Raw genomic sequence first — 20,036 nt, forward strand, 5'->3', positions numbered from 1 at the left:
TATATATATAAAATTCATTCATCTATTGTCAGGCACCTAGGTTGATTCCATTATTTACTATTGTGAATTGTGCTGTTATAAACATGGAAATGGCTCTATCACTATTATTTTGCCAATTTAAGATCTTTTGGAAAAATACCAAATAATGGAATATCTGGGTCAAATGGTGGTTCCCTCCACTAGTTATTTTTGAGAAATCTCCCTACTGCTCTATTTTTGAGGAATTTCCCTACTTTCCCTGCCTGATCAAATGTTTTTCAGCATCTATTAAAATGATCATGTGATTCTTGTTCTTATTTCTGTTTAAGTGTGAATTACATTTATTGATTTGGATATGTTGAACCACACTTGCATCCCTAGAAAGGAACCCACTTGATAATGTCATGTTATCTTTTTGATGTGCTTTTGAAGGCAGTTTGCTAATATTTTACTAAGAATTTTTGGATCTATATTCACCAAAGATATTACTTTGTAGTATTCTTTCCTTGATGCAACTTTGTCTGACTTTGGAATGATGGTTATTCTGGCCTCATAAAATCTATTAGAGACTTTTCCCTCCATTTCAATTTCATGGAATGATTTGAGGGAGACTGTTTTTAATTATTCTTTATTTTTTATTTTTTTTTAAATATTTATTTATTTATTTTTCGGTGGACACAACATCTTTGTATGTGGTGCTGAGGATCGAACCCGGGCCGCACGCATGCCAGGCGAGTGCGCTACCACTTGAGCCACATCCCCAGCCCCTTAATTATTCTTTAAATGTTTCTTAAAACTCAGCTGAGAGCCAATCTGGTCCTGAGATTTTCTTTTTTGGGATTATTTTTAATTGCTGATTAAAATTTATTATTTGATATTAATCTAAGATTTTATAGCTTTATCAATTTGGGCAGGTCATATGTGTCTAGAAATTTGTCAATGTCTTCCATATTTTACAGTTTATTGGAGTATAAATTTTCAAAATAGGTTGTGATAAACATCTGGATTTCAGATGGGTCTGTGGTGATATATCCTTTTTGATCTCTGATCTTGTTGAGTTTGGTCTTCTCACACTTATTTTGGTTAGTTTAGCTAAGGGTGTGTCAATCTCATTTATCTTATCAAAGAACAAACTCATCTATCTGGAACCCATGTTTAATGTGGTCACTCAGTACAACTTTTCTGCTTAGAACCACTTTCATAATATTGAAAATATTTTGATGTTTTATCTCATTGTCTATTTCTAAGAATTTCTGGATTTCTATTCTCATTTTTCTTTAATTTATTGTTCATTTAAGAGTATTATTCAATCTCCATGTATTTGTTTTGTTTCTATTATTTTCCTTTCTGTTGATTTCTAGTATCTTCCAAATATGATCTGATATGATACATGGGATTTTTATACATCAATAGTTTTTGTATTTGTTAAAATTTGCCTTTTCAATCATCAAGAATATGAGGAACAATAAATGTTGGCAACAATGTGGGGGAAAATTTACACTCATACATTGCTGGTGGGACTGCAAATTTGTGAAACCACTCTGGAAAGCACTATGAAGATGCCTTAGAAAATTTTGAATGAAACCACCATTTGCTTGTTAATCCACTCCTCATTTTATACCCAAAGGGCCTAAAATAGCATACTTCAGTAATGCAGCCACATCAATGTTTACAGCAGCTCAATTCACAATAGTTAAATCATGGAACCAACCTAGGTGCCCTTCAACAAATGAATGGATATAGAAAATATGGTATATTTGCACAATAGAATATTACTCAGCCACAAAGAAGAATGAAATTATGGCATTTGCCAGTAAATGAACGGAATTCAAGAAAATCATGTTAAGTGAAATAATCTGATTCCAAAAATCCAAAGGTCAAATGTTTTCTCTGATTTGTGGATGTTAATTCACTATAGGGTGGCGGGTGGGGTGGTTAGGGAAGAATAAAAGTTCTTTGGATTAGAAAAAGGGGAATGAAGGGAAGGCAGAGGAATAATCCTGCTGATATTATTCAAGGATTTCAAGGGGCCAGGTCATTTATTTAATGAATATTCATCCAGTGACAAAAATAAACTGAGCCATAGAAAGTATGAACATGGCTGCTTTAGCTTTGATCTTGAGTAACCCCTAAATGCCCAGGTGTTAAAGGCTTGGTCTCCAGCCCAAAAAGCTATTGGAAAGTGGTAGAAACTATAAGAGGTGTGGCCTAGTAAAAAAAAAAATAGGTCAATGGGGTGAGCTCTTGTAGGAAATTTGGGACTTTGGTCCCTTCTTTTCTCTCTCTTCACTTTCCAGCTGTCATGATGTGAGCAGCTTAGTCTGCCATGCACTTCCAGCAATGAAGTACTGTTCTGCCACAGTCCCAAAGTGACAGAGTCAAGTAACAATAGGCTGAGCCTAAATAAACATTTCCACCTTATAAGCTTATTACCTCAGGCATTTTGCAATAGTAATGGAAAGCTGACTAACACACTAGCCTTGTGTTAACCACTATAAGAGATGTGTAAAGGGATTGAGGCCATTAGTGGGAGTGTTGATTAGAACAATCTGTCTGACAGAGATTTGATAAAACATATTACAAAGCTTGGAAATGTGTACATTCTTTAACTTGCCAATGATTGTATTTGTCCTGTAATGAACAGTACACAAAATTGCCCATATAAGGAAACTTATTATGGTGTATACTAGCAAAAAATGAAAAAAAAAAACCCTAAACATTCACTGATGACTAGGTTAAATAACTTAAGACAGGAACCGTCTGCTTACTTGAGTTTGAGGATACTAAGTACACAAATTAAAATAGCTGTCAGTTATTAAATGCTTTCTATGGGCCAAGTACTGCTCTAAGAGATTTATGTTAATCTTTTGTATATAATCTATTTAATTTTCACCACAACTTAGGAAGGTAATATAATTGTCCTCATTCCACAAAAGAAAAAAAAAGTAAGAAAGGTTAAGAAGTCTATTAAAGTCACACAGCAGGGCAGTGATAAAAGTGGAATTCCAATACTAGTTGTTGTCTGAGGCCCCATTCTTATTCAATCTGTACATCTGCCTCTCAATGCCTACCTCATAGGGTTAGGAATATATAAGTAAGATAATCTATTAAGAATCTGAATTTCTTTGAAGAAGCCACATCTATATTTTCAATATATCTTGATCCTTTATTGGTGCATTATATTTATACATAATAGTGGAATTTATTGGGACATAAATCAGTGAATTTTATTCCCCAGTGCCACATGTGAATTAAAGATCATGAAGATTGAACTAAGCTGAGAACACCTTGATTGTGGAGAGATGGCAATTTGTAGGTTGAAAGACAACATTAGATAGGGCTACATTGGGGCCTTTAGAAAAAATGTCATTTACTTTAACTTTTGTATCTGACCTAACATTCTCCTATTAGTAAACCTTTTAGAATGTATTAACAGCTTAACAGACCTCTGGCCTCCCCCAACCTTAAAGCTAAAGGGCTGTAACAGTTAATACCTATAGGAAAAACTTTCCCTCTTTGCTACAGCTCACCTACCTACTGGCCCCACCAATTTATTTCTTAAACATATTGATTGATGACTTTTATTCTTTGGCTATAAAGTAGTTCATGGTTACATCTTGGTTACCTCATAGTTACTCCTTCACATCAGAACAAGTCATTCAGACAATTTGAATCCATGTTCCTCTGACATTAATAATTGGTTCAGAGCAAGCTATCTTATTTTCTTTAAAGTCAAGTTGTTGTTTTATGTCATCATTTACAATGGAGATGGATAGTGATTATGGTTTCTTAACAATGTAAATGTATGTATTTAAAATGTCACTGAACTATACACTCAAAAATGGTTAAAATTATTCAGTATGTACATTTTAGAATAAAAATTTAAAAAGATAAATACACATAACATATGCACATAAATAAAAAACATAGAAAACTATCTTATAGATATATACCAAAAGTTGTCAATGGTTACCTCTAGATGTTGAAGGAAGTGATTTTACTTTCTTTTTTATAAATGTTGTGATATTGTGAAATAAACATTTGGTCTTCATCCCATTTCCTGGCACACATCTCCTAAAATTTATAGAATCTTCAAAGTGATAAATGACAAGTGACTTTTTATATGCTAAGAACTGACAAAGGCTAGGGCCTGATGGTGAATTTGGACAATGATTTAATATATCATGTCTGTATTATCGGAGCCTCCATAAAAACTTGAAAAGAAAGGACTTGGAGAGTCTGAGAGCTGAATGCATGGAGGGTGGCACACCCATACCTCATTCTATGCACCTATTTATCTGGATCCTTTCTGATAACTTATTTATTATAGTTTTGGTGATAACTTTTATAGTAAGATGGTAAATGTTTCCCTTAATTTTGTGAACTGCTCTACCAAATTAATAAAGGAGGGGGTTGCCAGGGAACACTAATTAATAACTGGGTAGTCATAACTGGCCTAAACTGGTGTATGAATTGGGGAAAGTCTTACAAAGCTAAACCCTCAACCTATGGGAACTGTTGTTACCCCCAAGAAGACAGTGTTATAGACAAATTGAATTAAAGGACACCCAGCCAGTGTCTGGTTCTGCAGCATTACTTGTTTGGTGGGTTAGGGATCTCCCTGCCCCACCACTCCTAGTATCATAAGAATGTTGTGAGTGTATAGTGGGAAAAAACCCAACTTTTACTGTTCATATGCTTTTATTATTCTCTGAAATTTCTACCATGAGCATGCAATATATGACAAGAAAAATAATTTACTGATATATGGAAGAAATACAAGAAATGATCTTTGCCCTCAAGGAATTTACAGTGCAAATAACACACAAGGAAAATGCATTTAAAAATTTAAACAGTGAAAGCAACTGTGTAGGGATTGTGGTTAGAGCTCAGTTGTAGAGTTGTCTGACATGCAAGAGCCCTGGGTTTGATCTCCAGTACTGCAACAAAACAAAACTGGAAGAACAAGCAGGACCATATGCCATCTTGTAGTTCAATCTCTATTTCAGAGAAAAGGATAATGAGATCAAGTGCAACCAAGACCAGGAATCATATGCTTTACCAGTGGCAACAGCAAGACCATAACTTAAGTATTCCAGTTGTGAATCCAGCACTCTCTCTGGTCCTAAACATACCACATCACCCCACTCTAACCCATGGGCAGCAGGTGAGGATAGGGAGATGCAGTAGGGGTTGACTTACACATAGGGATGAAGGAGGTTCTGGGGAAGAGAAAAACTTAACAATGGTGGGTCCTGTCCATAGCCTCAGAAGATCAGACTCCACCATGTTTTGGGGTCTGTAAATAATGCAATATTGCTAAAACGCCCTGGAACAGGTAGCTGCGTTTGTCCATACTCTGAAAGATGCACCAAAGGAGTGGCTGGTCCAAGCATGGATTGAAGGTCAGATGTACCTGAGAATGAACTTGGGTTACTTAACTAATTTGAGCCTCAGTTCCTTCTTTGTCTATAAAATGAACAAAGGATCACATCTTAAACCCATGGACTTTTGAGGTCTTCATCCCATATTATATAGGGAATATATTATATTACATATTATATAGGGGATATGTGATCCAAATTACATAAGGGATAACTGTCATGCTGTTATGAAAATGAGAAATAACAAATGCAAAAACCCTCAGAACATTCCCTAGCATATTGGACACTCAAGAAATACCAACTGTTAATGTTAGATGAAGGTTAATAGAGAAAGGATCAGTATTTTCTGGGTCCTAGAAACATTATATAATTTTTAAAAATGTTTATGATGCTGGGGAAAAATACTAGGGCCTTACAAAAAAGCTAGGCAAGTAATCTACCCCTGTGCTTACCAATTTCTATCCATGAAATTAATACTATTATTAACTAGAGTATCATTCAACTACCATAATAACCACACACTGAGAAATTGGTTTGTGCCCAGCCCTGATATAAACACTTTTCATGTACTAACTCATGTCATCCTCTCACCTATCCTAGGAGGTAGGCATAGCTGTTATTTTGATTTTATAGGTGAGGAAACTGAGGCACTGAGAGGTGGAGTTATTTGTCCAAGGCCCATAAACAGTAGCAAAGGAATTGAGTCAAAATGTAATCTTAAGGACCCCACTTCCCAACCACAGCATTTGATGCTTCTCTACCACCAATATCTCATGAGATCCTCATGGAAATCTCCTTCTGCTTCCTGAGGAACATCCTCTTTGCCTTCAGAGAAAGAGAATTCTCCAACTGTGTGCCCTGCAACATGGCTATTTTTTGTTCTTAGGTTATGTCATCTGGATGGGGTGCCTCTGTTAGTTGCCCAGCATAGAGATGAAAATGGTAGGTCAAGATTAAAAATTGGTATATGCAAAGCATTTGCTCAGGGGTGGGAATTTTATAAAAGCATTTTGCCAAGGGTTGGAAGAAAAATGAGTGAAGGAGGGAGGGCCAGAAAGGAATTTTATCAGGTTTGCATGTTTGTTTTATCCCTAGTATTACATACTTGTGGCATATAATCCAATCAAATTAGTAAGCACACAATGAATTGAGATTAATGAACAAAAATGTATTTAACAAGAAAAACGTGGACACTAGACATGTGTGAGTATGGGCAGTATTCCTTACAGAATCCACCACCTCCTGTGAGGGTGGAGCAGCTCCCCCAAGATCAAAGGACTTGTGCTCTGAATTCTGGTGAAGGTTGTATTGTAAACAGGAGAGGGAAAATCCATCCACTAAGAAAAGTGAAGGCAATGAGCTCACCTGGGACCTTGCTTCCCTTTGCTCAGAAGCCATGTCCTTTTTCTAGGCACTTGCTCCAGAGTAGGTACAGTCTCCAGGCGGATCTAAGAGATGAGAAAGAAACCACAAGAAAGCCCCCTTTGCTTTCCACCCCTCAGAATCAGAAACTCTGAAATTTTTTTCACCCCAAGTTCCTGTAGAGGGAAGTCATAAGGATCTGGGAGTGGACAAAACTGGAGAAAAGGGCTGGGGACATCCTGGACCAAGGCCCCACTCTTTGTGGCTCTGCATCTTTGCAAAAGCAGGACTCAAGAGGACATGTGACTTCCATCAGCAGCAGGGACTCACTGAGCCTCAACAAGTGCCCGGCACCAAGAACTTTACCCTGTTCAATCCCAAAGAGTCAGCTGGCATTGCTAGCATTCTGTTTTATAGATCAGAAAACTGAGGACAGAGTGCACAAGTTCACACAGCCAGTGAGAATGGCACCAGGATTCTGGTCCCTGAGCATCTGCTGTAATCTCACTGTGCACCTTGCAATTTTTCTCCAAAATTTCCACCCAAATTATTCTGTCTCCTGAAAAGGAAAAAGAAATACCAACTGTTAATGTTAGATGGCTTTCCTAAGTAGGGAAGGGGATCAGGCACAGAAACCAAAGACCTGGGTACTAGTCCTGATTGTGCCATGGGGAGCCAAGCACCTCTCTCCTAGTGGGGCAGGGCAGGGCAGAGCAGGGCAGGGCAGGGCAGGGCAGGGCCTGCCCAACATTCAAACTATTCCTGCCAGTGAACCTTTGAACCTAGAAGACTAAAATTTTGGAACTTAGCAAGGCTAGATAAAGAATTAATTCTGCAAGGTATCAAAGAAATCCAATCAAACTTAACACAAACCCTAAACAAACAAACAAACAAACAAACAAACCAAAACCTAAACGTAACCCTAACCCTAATGTTAAACCTAACCCTAACCTGTTAGAGAACTGTTGAACCTAGAATACCAAACTTGGGGAGCCTAGTGGGGCATGGTAAATGAAGAATTCTGCCCAGTATCAAATTAATCTGACCAAAAATATTTTGGAGCTATTTCAGTATATTGATGTTTTTTTTGCTTGATCCTAAAAAGCTCACAGACAAAGATGTTTCCTTCTAATTCAGCTTAGGTGGACTACAACAAGGGCACACTGAGTTCTAATTGAATGAGTGAATTTTCAAGATTCTAGCACAAAACCTGTTTGACTTCCACCTTCACTTCCATTCATTCCTATGAGGCAAAGTGAAGTGAAATCAGAAAATTAAACTGTTCCTGCCAGCGAAACTTTGATCCTAGAAGATCCAAATATGTGGAGCTTAGTAAGGATAGGTAAAAGATGAATCCTTCCAAGTATAAAGGAATTCCAACCAAATATAACCCTAACCCTATTGCTAACCTTAACCCTAATTCAAACAATAATTCTAAACCTCATCCCAATCTGTTAGACATCCGTTGAGCCTAGAAGAACCAAACTTAAAAATACTGACGGGGCTGGGTAAAGGATTAATCCCACCCAGTATCTAAGAAATCTGACCAAAAACATTTTGAAGCCATTTCAGTACATGAATATATTTTTGCTTTATTCTAAAACGGTCACTGATAAAGTGCATTCTTTCTACTGCAGCTTAGGCCTACTTCAACAAGGAACATATGAGAGAGTGCACACTGAGACCTAATTGAGTGAGTGAAGTTTCATGAAGCTACAACAAACACTGCTTGATTTCCACCTCCATTTCCATTCATCCTGATAAAGCAAAATGAAGGGAAACCTGAAAATTCAAAGTGTTCCTACCAGTGAATCTTTGAACATGGAAGACCCAAACATGGTGAGGTAAGTAAGGCTAGGGAAAGGATGAATCCTGCTAAGTGTCAAGGTAATCAAACCTAATCTAATCCTAACCCTAACACTAATGTTAACCCAAACCATAACAATAATTCTAAACCTAACACTAACTTGTTAGAGATCCATTGAAAATAGAATACCCAAACCTGAGAGCCATGTGGTGCTGGGTAAAGGATGAATCATGCATAGTATCAAATAAATCTGACCTAAATTATTTTGGGGCCACTACATAGACATATTTTTGCTTGATTCTCAAATGTTCAAAGATAAAGCAAATTCTTTATACTTCAGCTTAGGTGTACTTAAAAAAAGAGCAAATGAGAGAGTGCACACTGACAACTAATTGAGTGCATGAATTTTCACACAGTTAGCACAAACCCTGTTTGATTTCCACCACCATTTCCGTTCATCCCTATAGGGCAAAATGAAGTGAAACCTGAAAATTCAAAGTGTTCCTGCCAGCAAGCTTTTTAAACATAGAAGGCCCAAACTTGGAAAGCTTAGTAAGGCTAGATAAATGATGAATCTAGCCAAGTATCAAATAAATCGAACCTAACCTAACCTAACCAAAACCCTAACCATAACACTCTCCCTAACCTGTTAGTGAACCATTGAACAGAGAAGACCAAAACTTGAGGAACCTAGTGAAGCAGGGTAAATGAGGAATCTTGACAAGAATCAATGAAATCCAGCCAAAAATATTTTGGACCTATTTCAGTACACAGATTTTTTTTTGCTTGACCTAAAATGCTCACAAATAAACCTGTGTCTTTCTACTTCAGCTTAGGTATACTTCAACACTGAACAAAAAAGAGAATGCACACTGAGAACTAATTTAGTGAGTGAATTTTCCAGCAGTTAGCATAAAGCCTGTTTCATTTCCACCTCAATTTTTATTTATCCCTATTGCACAAAATGAAGTGAAACATGAACATTCAAACTATTCCTCCCAGGGGTCCATTGAACCTAGAAGACCCAAACCTGGATAGATTAGTAAGGCTAGGTAAAGAATGAATCCTGACAAGTATCAAGGAAATCCAAACAAACCTAACTCTAACCCAAATGTTAAACTTAATCGTAACCTATTAGAAATCCAATAGACCTAGAAGACCCAAACTTGTGGAGCTCAGTAAGGATAGGTGAAGGATGAATTCTGCCAAGTATCAAAGAATTCCAACAAAACCATACCCTAACCCTAATGCTAAAACTAACCCTAACTCTAACTGTAAACCTAACCTTAAACTACTAGAGAATTGTGAAACCTAGAAGACCCAACCTTAAGGAGCCTACTGAGGCTGAGTAAAGGATGAATCCTGCCCAGAATAAAAGAAATCCGAGCAAAAATGTTTTGGAGCCATTTCAGTACATGGATATATTTTGTTTGATCCTAAAATGCTCACAGATAAACTGCATTCTTTCTACTTCATGTTATGGCTACTTCCACTGGAAAGAAACGGGAGTGTGCACACTGACAACTAATTGAGTAGTGAAGTTTCAAGAAGCTAGCACAAACACAGTTTTATTTCCACTTTCATTTCCATTGATCCCGATAAGACAAAATAAAGTGAAACCTGAAAATTCAAACTGTTTCTGCCAACGAAATGTTTAACCTACAAGAAACAAACTTGGAAAACATAGTAGGGATAGGTAAAGGATGAATCCTGCACAATGTCAAATAAATCTGACTGAACCTAACCCTAAACTTAATGCTAAACCTAAAACTAACCTTAAACCTAACATGAAAACTAACATTAAACTGGTAGAGATTCATTAAACCTAGAAATCCCAAACGTGGGGAGCCTTATGGGGCTGGGTAAAGGATAAATTTTTTCCAGTATCAAAGACATCCAACCAAAAATATTTTGTAGCCATTTCAGTACATGGATATATTTTTTTCTTGATTCTAAAACACTCACAGGTAAAGAGAACTTTTTTAGTTCAGCTTAGGTCTACTTCAACAAGAAACAAAAGAGAGAGTACGCACTGAAAACTAACTGAGTGAGTAAAGTTTTAAGCACCTAGAACAAACCCTGTTTGATTTACACCTCTATTTTCATTCATCCCTATAAGGCAAAATAAAGTGAAACAAGAAAATTCAACTGTACCTGCCAGCACAGCTTTTAAACTAGAAGATCCAAACTTGGGAAACTTAGTAAGTCTAGGTAAAAAATGAATCCTGGGAATTATCAAAGAAATCCAACCAAACCTTACACTAACCCTAATGCTAAACCTTACACTAACCCTAACCCTAACCCCAAATCTAATCCTAACCTGTTAGGGAACTGCTGAACCTAGAAGACCTAAACTTGGGGAGACGAGGAGGATAGGAATAGAATGAATTCTGCCCAGTAAAAAATATCAGAACAAAAATATTTTGGAGCTATTTAAATACATGGATTATTTTTGCATATTCCTAACATGCTCACAAATAAAGCTGTTTCTTTCTACTTCAGCTTAGGTCTACTTCCACACTAAACAAAAGAGAGAGTACACACTGAGAACTAATTGAGTGAGTTAAGTTTGTAGCAGCTAGCACAAACCCTGTTTCATTTCCACCTCAATTTTCATTTATTCCTATAATGCAAAATGAAGTTAAACCTGAAAATTCAAACTGTTTCTGCCAGAGAATCATTGAACCTAGAAGACCCAAATGTGGGGAGCTTAGTAAGGCTAGGTAAAGAATGAATTTTGCCCTGTATCAAAGAAATCCAACCAAACATAACCCTAACACTAATGCTAAACCTAACACTAACCATAACCCTAAACATCACCCTAATCTGTTAGAGAACCATTGAACCTAGAAGACCTAAACTTGGTGAGAGTAGTGTGGCTGGGTTAAGGATAAATCCTTCCCAGTATCAAAGAAATCTGTCCAAAAATAGTTTGGAACTCTTTCACTACATGGATATTTTTTGCTTGATCCTAAAATGTTCAAGATAAAGCTCTCCTTTATATTTATCCGAGGTCTACTTCAACAAGGGAAAAATGACAAAATGTACACTGAGACCTAATTGACGGAGTGAAGTTTCAAGCAGCTAACACAAACCCTGTTTGATTTCTGCCTCCATTTCCACTCATCCCTAAAAGGCAAAACTGAAGTGAAACATGGAAATTCAAAGTGTTCCTGCAAGTGAAACTTTGAACTTAGAAGACCCAAACTTGGGGAGATTAGGAAGGCTAGGTATAGGATGTGTGCTACACATTATCAAAGAAATCTGGCCCAAACTAACTCTAACCCTAAAGTGAAAGCTAACCCTAACCTGGTACAGAACCATTGAGCCTAGAAGACCCAAACTTGGGGAGCATAGAGGGGATGGGCAAAAGGAAGAAATCTGCCCAGTATCAAAGATGTCCAATGAAACATAACCCTAAACCTAACCCTATACCTAACCCAAACCTGCTAGAGAACCATGGAACCTAGAAGACCTATAGTTGGGAAGCATAGTGGGATTATGTAAAGGATGAATTCTGCCCAGTATCAAAGAATCCAACCAAAAATATCTTATACCTACTTCAGCACATTGATTTTGTTTTGCTTGATTCTAAAATGCTCTCAGATAAAGTTGTTTCTTTTAACATCAGCTTAGGTCTACTGCAATAGGAACGAAACAGAGAGTGCACACTGAGAGCTAATTGAGTGACTGAATTTTCATGCAGCTAGCACAATCTGTTTGATTTCCACCTCCATTTCCGTTTATCCCTCTAAGGCAAAAATGAAGTGAAAACTGAAAATTCAAATGGGTCCTGCCAGTGAACGTTTGATCCTAGAAGACCCAAACTTGGGGAGCTTAGCAAGGATAGGGGAAGGATGAATGCTGCACAGTATCAAAAAGTCCCACAAAACCTAACCCTAACCCTTACACTAAACCTAACTCTCACCCTAACCTAAACCTAACCCTAAACTATAAGAGACCCATTGAACATAGAAGACCCAAACTTGAGGAACTTAGAAATGGTAGGGAAAGGATGAATCTTACAAAGTATCAAAAAATGCAACCAAACCTAATGCTAACCCTAATGCTAAGGCAAACCCCAATCCTAAAATAAACCTAAACCTAACGTAACCTGTTATGGAACAGTTGAACCTAGAAGAACCAAACCTGGGAAACATACTGGGCCTTGTTAAAGGATGAATCCTGCCAAGTATCATAAAAATCTGATCAAAAATATTTTGGATCAATTTCAGTATATGGATATTTTTAGGCTTGATGCTAAAATGCTCACAGATAAAGTATTTTTCTTTCTAATTCAGCTGAGGTCTACTTTAACAAGAAACGAATGAGAGAGTGCAAACTAAGAATGAATTGACTGAGTGAAGTTTCAAGAAGCTAGCACAAACACTGTTGGAGTTTCACATCCTTTTCCATTCAACCCTAAAAGAAAAAAGAAGTGAAACCTGAAAATTCAAACTGTTCCTGCCATCAAACCTATGAACATTGAAGACCCATACTTGGGGAGCTTAGTAAGGCTAGGTAATGAATGAATACTATCAAGTATCAAAGAAATCCAACCAAACTTAAATCTCACCCTAATGCTAATCCTAACCCTAATGCTAACAATAAACCTAAAACTAACCTAACCTGTTAGGGAACCATTACACCTAGAAGACCCAAATATCGGGAGCCTAGTGGGGTGGGGTAAAGAATGAATCCTGGATAATATAAAAAAAAATCTGAACAAAATAATTTTTAGCTATTTAAATATATGTACATTTTTTGCTTGATCCTAAAATGCTCACAGATAAAGCTGTTTCTTTATAACTCAGCTTAGGTCTACTTCAAAACTGAAAAAAGGAGAGTGCACACACTGAGCACTATTGAGTGTGTGAAGTTTCAAGCAGTTAGCACAAACCTTTTTGATTTTCACCTTTATTTCCATTCATCCCAATAAAGCAAAATGTAGTGAAACCTGAAAATTTAAACTGTGCCTACCAGCAGACCTTTGAACCTTGAAGATCCAAACTTGGGGAGCTTAGTAAGCATAGGTAAAGAATGAATCCTGTCAAGTATAAAAGAAAGCCATCCACACCTCACCCTAACCCTTATGCTAAACCTAAACCCAACCCTAACCTGTTAGAGAATCTTTGAACCTAAAAGACCCAAACTTGGAGACATTAGTGTGGTTGGGTAAAAGATGAATCCTGCCCAGTGTCAAAGAAATCTTACCAAAAATATTTAGTAGCTATTTCAGGACATGTATATTTCATTGCTTGATCCTAAAATGCTCAAAGATAAAGCTGTTCTTCATACTTCAGCAGAAGTCTATTTCAACAAGGAACAAAGGAGAGAGTGGACACTGAGACATTGAGTGAGTGAAGTTTCAAGCAGCTAGCACAAACCCTGTTTGATTTTCACCTCCATTTTCATTTATCCCTCTAGGGAAAAAAGAAGTGAAACCTGAAATTCCAAACTGTTCCTGCCAGCAAACCATAAAACCTAGAAGACCCTAAATTGTGGAGCTTAGAAAAGCTAGGTAAAGAATGAAACCTGCCCAGTATCAAAGAAATTACACCAAATCTAACCCTAACCCTGATGCTAAATCTAACACTAAACCAGACCCTTAACCTAACTCTAACCTGTTAGTGAATCATGGGACCTAGATGACCCAAACTAAGGGAGCCCCCCTGGGGCTGGGTAAATGATGAATATTGCCCAGTATCAAATAAATCCAAGGAAAAATATTTTGTTGCTATTTCAGTATGTGGATTTTTTTTTAATTGATCCTAAAATGCTTACAGATAAAGCTGTTTCTTTCTACTTCAGATTCGCTCTACCTCAAGAAGGAACAAAAGAGAGAGTGAACAGTGAGAACTAATTGAGTGAGTGAAGTTTCAAGCACCTAGCACAAACCCTGTTTGATTTCCACCTCCATTTCCATTCATTCCTATAATGCAAAATTAAGTGAAACGAGAAAATTCAACTGTTCCTGCCAGCACAGCTTTTGAACTAAGAATTCTAAACTTGGGAAGCTTAGTAAAGCTAGGTAAAGGATGAATCCTGCCAAGTGTCAAAGAAATCCAGCCAAAACCTTAATCTAACCCTAATGCTAACCCTAACCCTAACCCTAACCCTAAACCTAATCCTAACCTGTTAGATAACTGTTGAACCAAGAAGAAATTACACCAAACTTGGGGAGACGAGGAAGCTGGGTAAAGGATGAATTCTGTCCAGTATCAAAGAAATCAGAACAAAAATATTTTGGAGCTATTTAAATACATGGTTTTTTTTTTGCTCATTCCTAAAATGCTCACAGATATAGCTGTTTCATTCTACTTCAGCTAAGGTCTACTTCAACAGTAACAAAGGAGAGAGTGCACACTGAGAACTAATTGAGTGAGTGAAATTTGTAGCAGCTGGAACAAACCCTGTTTGATTTCCACCTCAATTTTTATTTATTTCTGTAGTGCAAAATGAAGAAAAACCTAAGAATTTGAACTGTTTCTGTCAAAGAAAAATTGAACCTAGAAGACCCAAACATGGGGAGCTCAGTAAGGCTAGGTAAAGAATAAATTTTTCCCTGTATCAAAGAAATCCAACCCAACATAACCCAAACCCTAATGCTAAACCTAACCATAACCCTAACTTTAAACCTCACCTTAACCTTTTAGAGAACCATTGAACCTAGAAGACCCAAACTTGGGGAGAGGAGTATGGCTGGGTTAAAGATACATCCTGCCCAGTATCAAAGAAATCTGACCAAAAATATTTTGAAGCTCTGTCACTACATGGATTTTTTTTTTGCTTGATCTTAAATGCTCACAGATAAAGTTGTCCTTTATATTCATCTGAGGTCTACTTCAACAAGGAACAAATGACAGAAGTGTACACTGAGACTTAATTGAGTGAGTAAAGTTTCAAGCATCTAGCACAAACCTCTTTGATTTCTGCCTCCATTTCCATTCATCCCTAAAAGGCGAAATGAAGTGAAACCTGAAAACTCAAACTGTTACTTCAAGAGAAACTTTGAACTTGGAAGACCCAAATGTGGGGAGATTAGGAAGGCTAGGTAAGGATGAATGCTACACATTATCAGAGAAATCCAGCCAAAACTAACCCTAACCCTAAAGCAAAATCTAAGTCTAACCTGTTACAGAACTGAAGAACCTAGAAGACCCAAACTTGGGGATGGGGAAAGGATGAATTCTGCCACAAATCAAAGATATCTGACAAAATACAACCCAAAACCTAACCCAAATCTGCTAGAGAACCATGGAACCAAAGAGATTCATACTTGGGGAGCCTAGTGGGGTTTTGTAAAGGATAAATCCTGCCCAGTATTAAAGAAATCCGACCAAAAATATTTTGTATCTTTTTCAGCACATTGATTTTTTTTTTGCTTGATCCTAAAGTGCTCTCACATAAAGTTGTTTCTTTGTACACCAATTTAGGTCTACTGCAACAAGAAACAAATCAGCAAGTGGACACTGAGAGCTAATTGAGTGACTGAAGTTTTGGGAAGTTAGCACAAACACTGCTTGATTTCCACCTCCATTTCCATTTATCCCTATAAAGCAAAATGAAGTGAAAACTGAAAATTCAAAGGTTTCCTGCTAGTGAACATTTGAACCTAGAAGACCCAAACTTGGGAAGATTACAAAGGCTAGGTATAGGATGAATGCTATACATGATCAAAGAAATCTGGCCAAAACTAACCCTAACCCTAAAGCGAAATCTAATCCTAACTTGTTACAGAACCATTGAACCTAGAAGATGCAACCTTGGGGAACCTAGAGGGGATGGGGAAAGGACAAATTCTTCCCAGTATCAAAAATATCAAATGAAACATAACACTAACCCTAAACCTAAACCTAATCCAAACCTGCTAGAGAACCATGAAACCTAAGAGACCCATACTTGGGGAGTCTAGTGAGGTTTAGTAAAGGATGAATCCTGCCCAGTATCAAAGAAACATAACTAAAATATTTTATACCTATTTCAGCACATTGATTTTCTTTGCTTGATCCTAAAATGCTCTCAGATAAAGTTGTTTATTTCTACATCAGCTTAGGTGTACTGTAACAAGGAACAAATAAGAGAGTGCACACTGAGAGCTAATTGAGTGACTGAAGTTTCAAGCAGCTAGCAGAAACAGTGTTTGATTTCCACCTCCATTTCCATTTATCCCTATAAGGCAAAATAAAATGAAAACTGAAAAATCAAATGGTTTCTCCCAGCAAACATTTGAAAATAGAAGACCCAAACTTGGGGGACTAAGTAAGGGTAAGTAAAAAATGAATCCAACCAAGTATCAAAGAAATCCAACCAAACCTAAAACTAACCCTAATGCTAAAGCAAACCCTAAATCTAAAATAAACCTAAACCTAACCTAACCTGTTATGGAACTGATGAACCTAGAAGACCAAACTTGGGGACCCTACTGGGCCTTGGTAAAGGATGAATCCTTCAGAGTATCATAAAATCCAACCAAAAATATTTTGGATCTATATCAGTATATTGATATTTTTAGGCTTGATGCTAAAATGCTCACAGAAAAAGTTTTTTCTTTGTACTTCAGCTGAGGTCTGCTTCAACAAGAAACAAATGAGAGAGTGCACACTGAGAACTAATTAACTGAAATTTCAAGAAGATAGCACAAACACTGTTTGATTTTCACCTCCATTTCCATTCAACCCTACAAGGAAAAACGAAGTGAAACCTGAAAATTCAAATTGTTCCTGCCAGCAAACCTTTAAGCCCTGAAGACCCAAACTTGGGGAGCTTAGTAAGGCTAGGTAAAGGATGAATAACCAAGTATCAAAGAAATCCAACCAAACTTAACTCTCACCCTAATGATAACCTAACCCTAACCCTAACAATAAACCTAAACCTAATACTAATGTTTTAGGAAAACATTGCACATAGAAGATCCAAACTTTGGGAGCCTATGGGGAGGGGTAAATGATGAATCCTGGCTAGTATCAATGAAATTTGACCAAAATATTTTTCAGGTATTTCAATATATGGATTTTTTTTGCTTGATCCTAAAATGCTCACAGATAAAGCTATTCCTTTCTACTTCAGCTTAGGTTTACTTCAAAACTGAAAAAAGGAGAAAGTGCACACTGAGAGGTAATTGAGTGAGTGAAATTTCAAGCAGCACAAACTTTTTTTGATTTGCACCTCCATTACTATTCATACTTATAATGCAAAATGTAATGAAACCTGAAAATTTTAACTGTGCCTGCCAGCAGACATTTGAATCTTAAAGACCCAAACTTGGGAGCTTATTAAAGCTAGGTAATAGATAAATCCTGCCAAGTATAAAGGAAATCCAACCAATCCTCACCCTAATCCTAACAGTAAACCTAAACCTAATCCTAAACTGTTAGAGAACTTTGAACCTAAAAGACTCAAACTTGGAGAAACTAGTGTGGCTGGGTAAAAGATGAATCCTGCCCAGTATCAAATAAATCTTACCCAAAATAATTTGGAGCTATTTCAGGACATGTATATTTTATTTCTTGATCCTAAAATACTCACAGATAAAGGTGTTGACTATACTTCAACAGAGGTCTACTTAAACAACGAACAAACGAGAAAGTGCACTCTGAGACATAATTGAGTGAGTGAAGTTTCAAGAAGCTAGCACAAACCCTGTTTGATTTCCACCTCCATTTCCATTTGTCCCTGTAGCACAAATGAAGTGAAACCTGAAATTTCAAACTGTTCCTGTCAGTGAACTATTCAACCTAGAAGACCCCAAATTGAGGAGTTTAGTAAAGCTAGGTAAAGAATGAATCCTTCCCAGTATCAAAGAAATTATACCAAACCTAACACTAACCCTGATGCTAAATCTAACCCTAAGCCAGACCCTAAACCTAACCTGTTAGAGAAAAATGGGACCTAGATGACCCAAACTAAGGAAGCCTCCTGGGGCTGGGTAAAGGATGAATCCTTCCCAGTATCAAAGAAATCTGAGGAAAAATATTTTGGAGCTATTTCAGTACTTGGATACTTTGTTGCTTGATCCTAAAATGCTCACAGATAAAGCTGTCTATTTCTACTTCAGATTAGCTCTAATTCAAGAAGGAACAAAAGAGAGAGTGCACAAGGAGAATTAATTGAGTGAGTAAAGTTTATAGCACCTAGCACAAATCCTGTTTGATTTCCACCTCAATTTTTATTTATCCCTATAGTGCAAAATGAAGTAAAACCTGAAAATTCAAACTGTTCCTCCAAGCGATCCTTTGAACTTAGAAGACCCAAACTTGGGGAGATTAGGAAGGCTAGGTAAGGATGAATGCTACACATTATCAAATAAATACAGCCATAACTAACCCTAACCCTAAAGCAAAATATAAGTCTAACCTGGTCTAGAACTGTTGAACCTAGAAGACCCAAACTTGGGGAACCTAGAGGGGATGGGTAAAGGATAAAATATTCCCAGTATCAAAGATTCCAACAAAACATAACCCTAACCTTACTGTAAAACTAACCTAAACCTGCTAAAGAACCATGGAACCTAGAAGACCTATATTGAAAAGCCTAGTGGGGTGGTGTAAAGGATGATTCCTGCCTAGTATCCTAGAAATCTGACCAAATATATTTTGGAGCTATTTTTGAACATTGATATTATTTTATCTTGATCCTAAAATGCTCTCAGATAAAGTGTTTCCTTCTACATCAACTTAGGTCAACTGCAATAAGAAACAAATGAGAGAGTGGACACTGAAAGCTAATTCAGTGACTGAAGTTTCAAGCATCTAGTACAAACCCTGTTTGATTTCCATCTCCATTTCCATTTATCCCTATAAGGCAAAATGAAGTGAAAACTGAAAATTCAAATGGTTGCTGCCAGTGAATGTTTGAACCTAGAAGACCCAAACTTGGGGAGATTAGGAAGGCTAGGTATAGGATGAATGCTACACATTATCTAAAATATCTGGCCAATAAAACCCCCTAACCCTAAAGTGAAATCTAAGCCTACCCTGTTACAGAACCATTGAACCTAGAAGACCCAGACTTGGGCAACCTAGAGGGGATGGTAAAGGATAAAATCTGCCCAGTATGAAAGATATCCAACAAAACATAACCCTAAACCTAAACCTAACCATGGAACCTAGAAGGCCCGTACTTGGGGAGCCTAGTGGGGTTGTGTAATGGATGAATCCTGCCCAGTATCAAAGAAATCCAACTAAAACCATTTTATAGCTATTTCAGCACATTGATTTTTTTGCTTGATCCTAAAATGCTCTCAGATAAAGTTGTTTCTTTCTACAGCAACTTAGGTCTGTTGCAACAAGGAACAAATCAGAGAGTGCACAGTAGGAGCTAATTGAGTGACTGAAGTTTCAAGCAGCTGGAACAAACCCTGTTTGATTTCCACCTCCATTTCCATTTATCTCTATAAGGCAAAATGAAGTGAAAACTGAAAATTCAAAAGGTTCCTGCCAGTGAACATTTGAACCTAGAAGAAACAAACTTGGGGAGCTTAGTTAGGCTAGGGGAATAATGAA

The 20,036-nt window shown here is 37.2% G+C and overlaps 1 long non-coding RNA gene across 24 annotated transcripts in view; it reads left to right on the plus strand.

The window, feature by feature from the left end:
- Positions 1–20,036, plus strand: part of LOC125618044 — a 330,853-nt gene that overhangs the window by 83,753 nt on the left and 227,064 nt on the right. For 17 of the 24 annotated variants that reach the window (XR_007349248.1, XR_007349253.1, XR_007349259.1 and 14 more), the window contains 4 exons: positions 8,363–8,569; positions 13,960–14,053; positions 14,985–15,078; positions 15,371–15,586. This is a non-coding gene — a long non-coding RNA (uncharacterized LOC125618044). Of the gene's footprint in view, positions 1–6,249; positions 6,306–8,362; positions 8,570–13,959; positions 14,054–14,984; positions 15,079–15,370; positions 15,587–20,036 lie in introns of all 24 variants that reach the window. The other 7 variants (XR_007349246.1, XR_007349262.1, XR_007349266.1 and 4 more) reach the window with 4 other exon arrangements.

Source organism: Marmota marmota, unplaced genomic scaffold (assembly GCF_001458135.2).
Source record: "Marmota marmota marmota unplaced genomic scaffold, marMar, whole genome shotgun sequence".
Taxonomy (NCBI): Eukaryota; Metazoa; Chordata; class Mammalia; order Rodentia; family Sciuridae; genus Marmota; species Marmota marmota.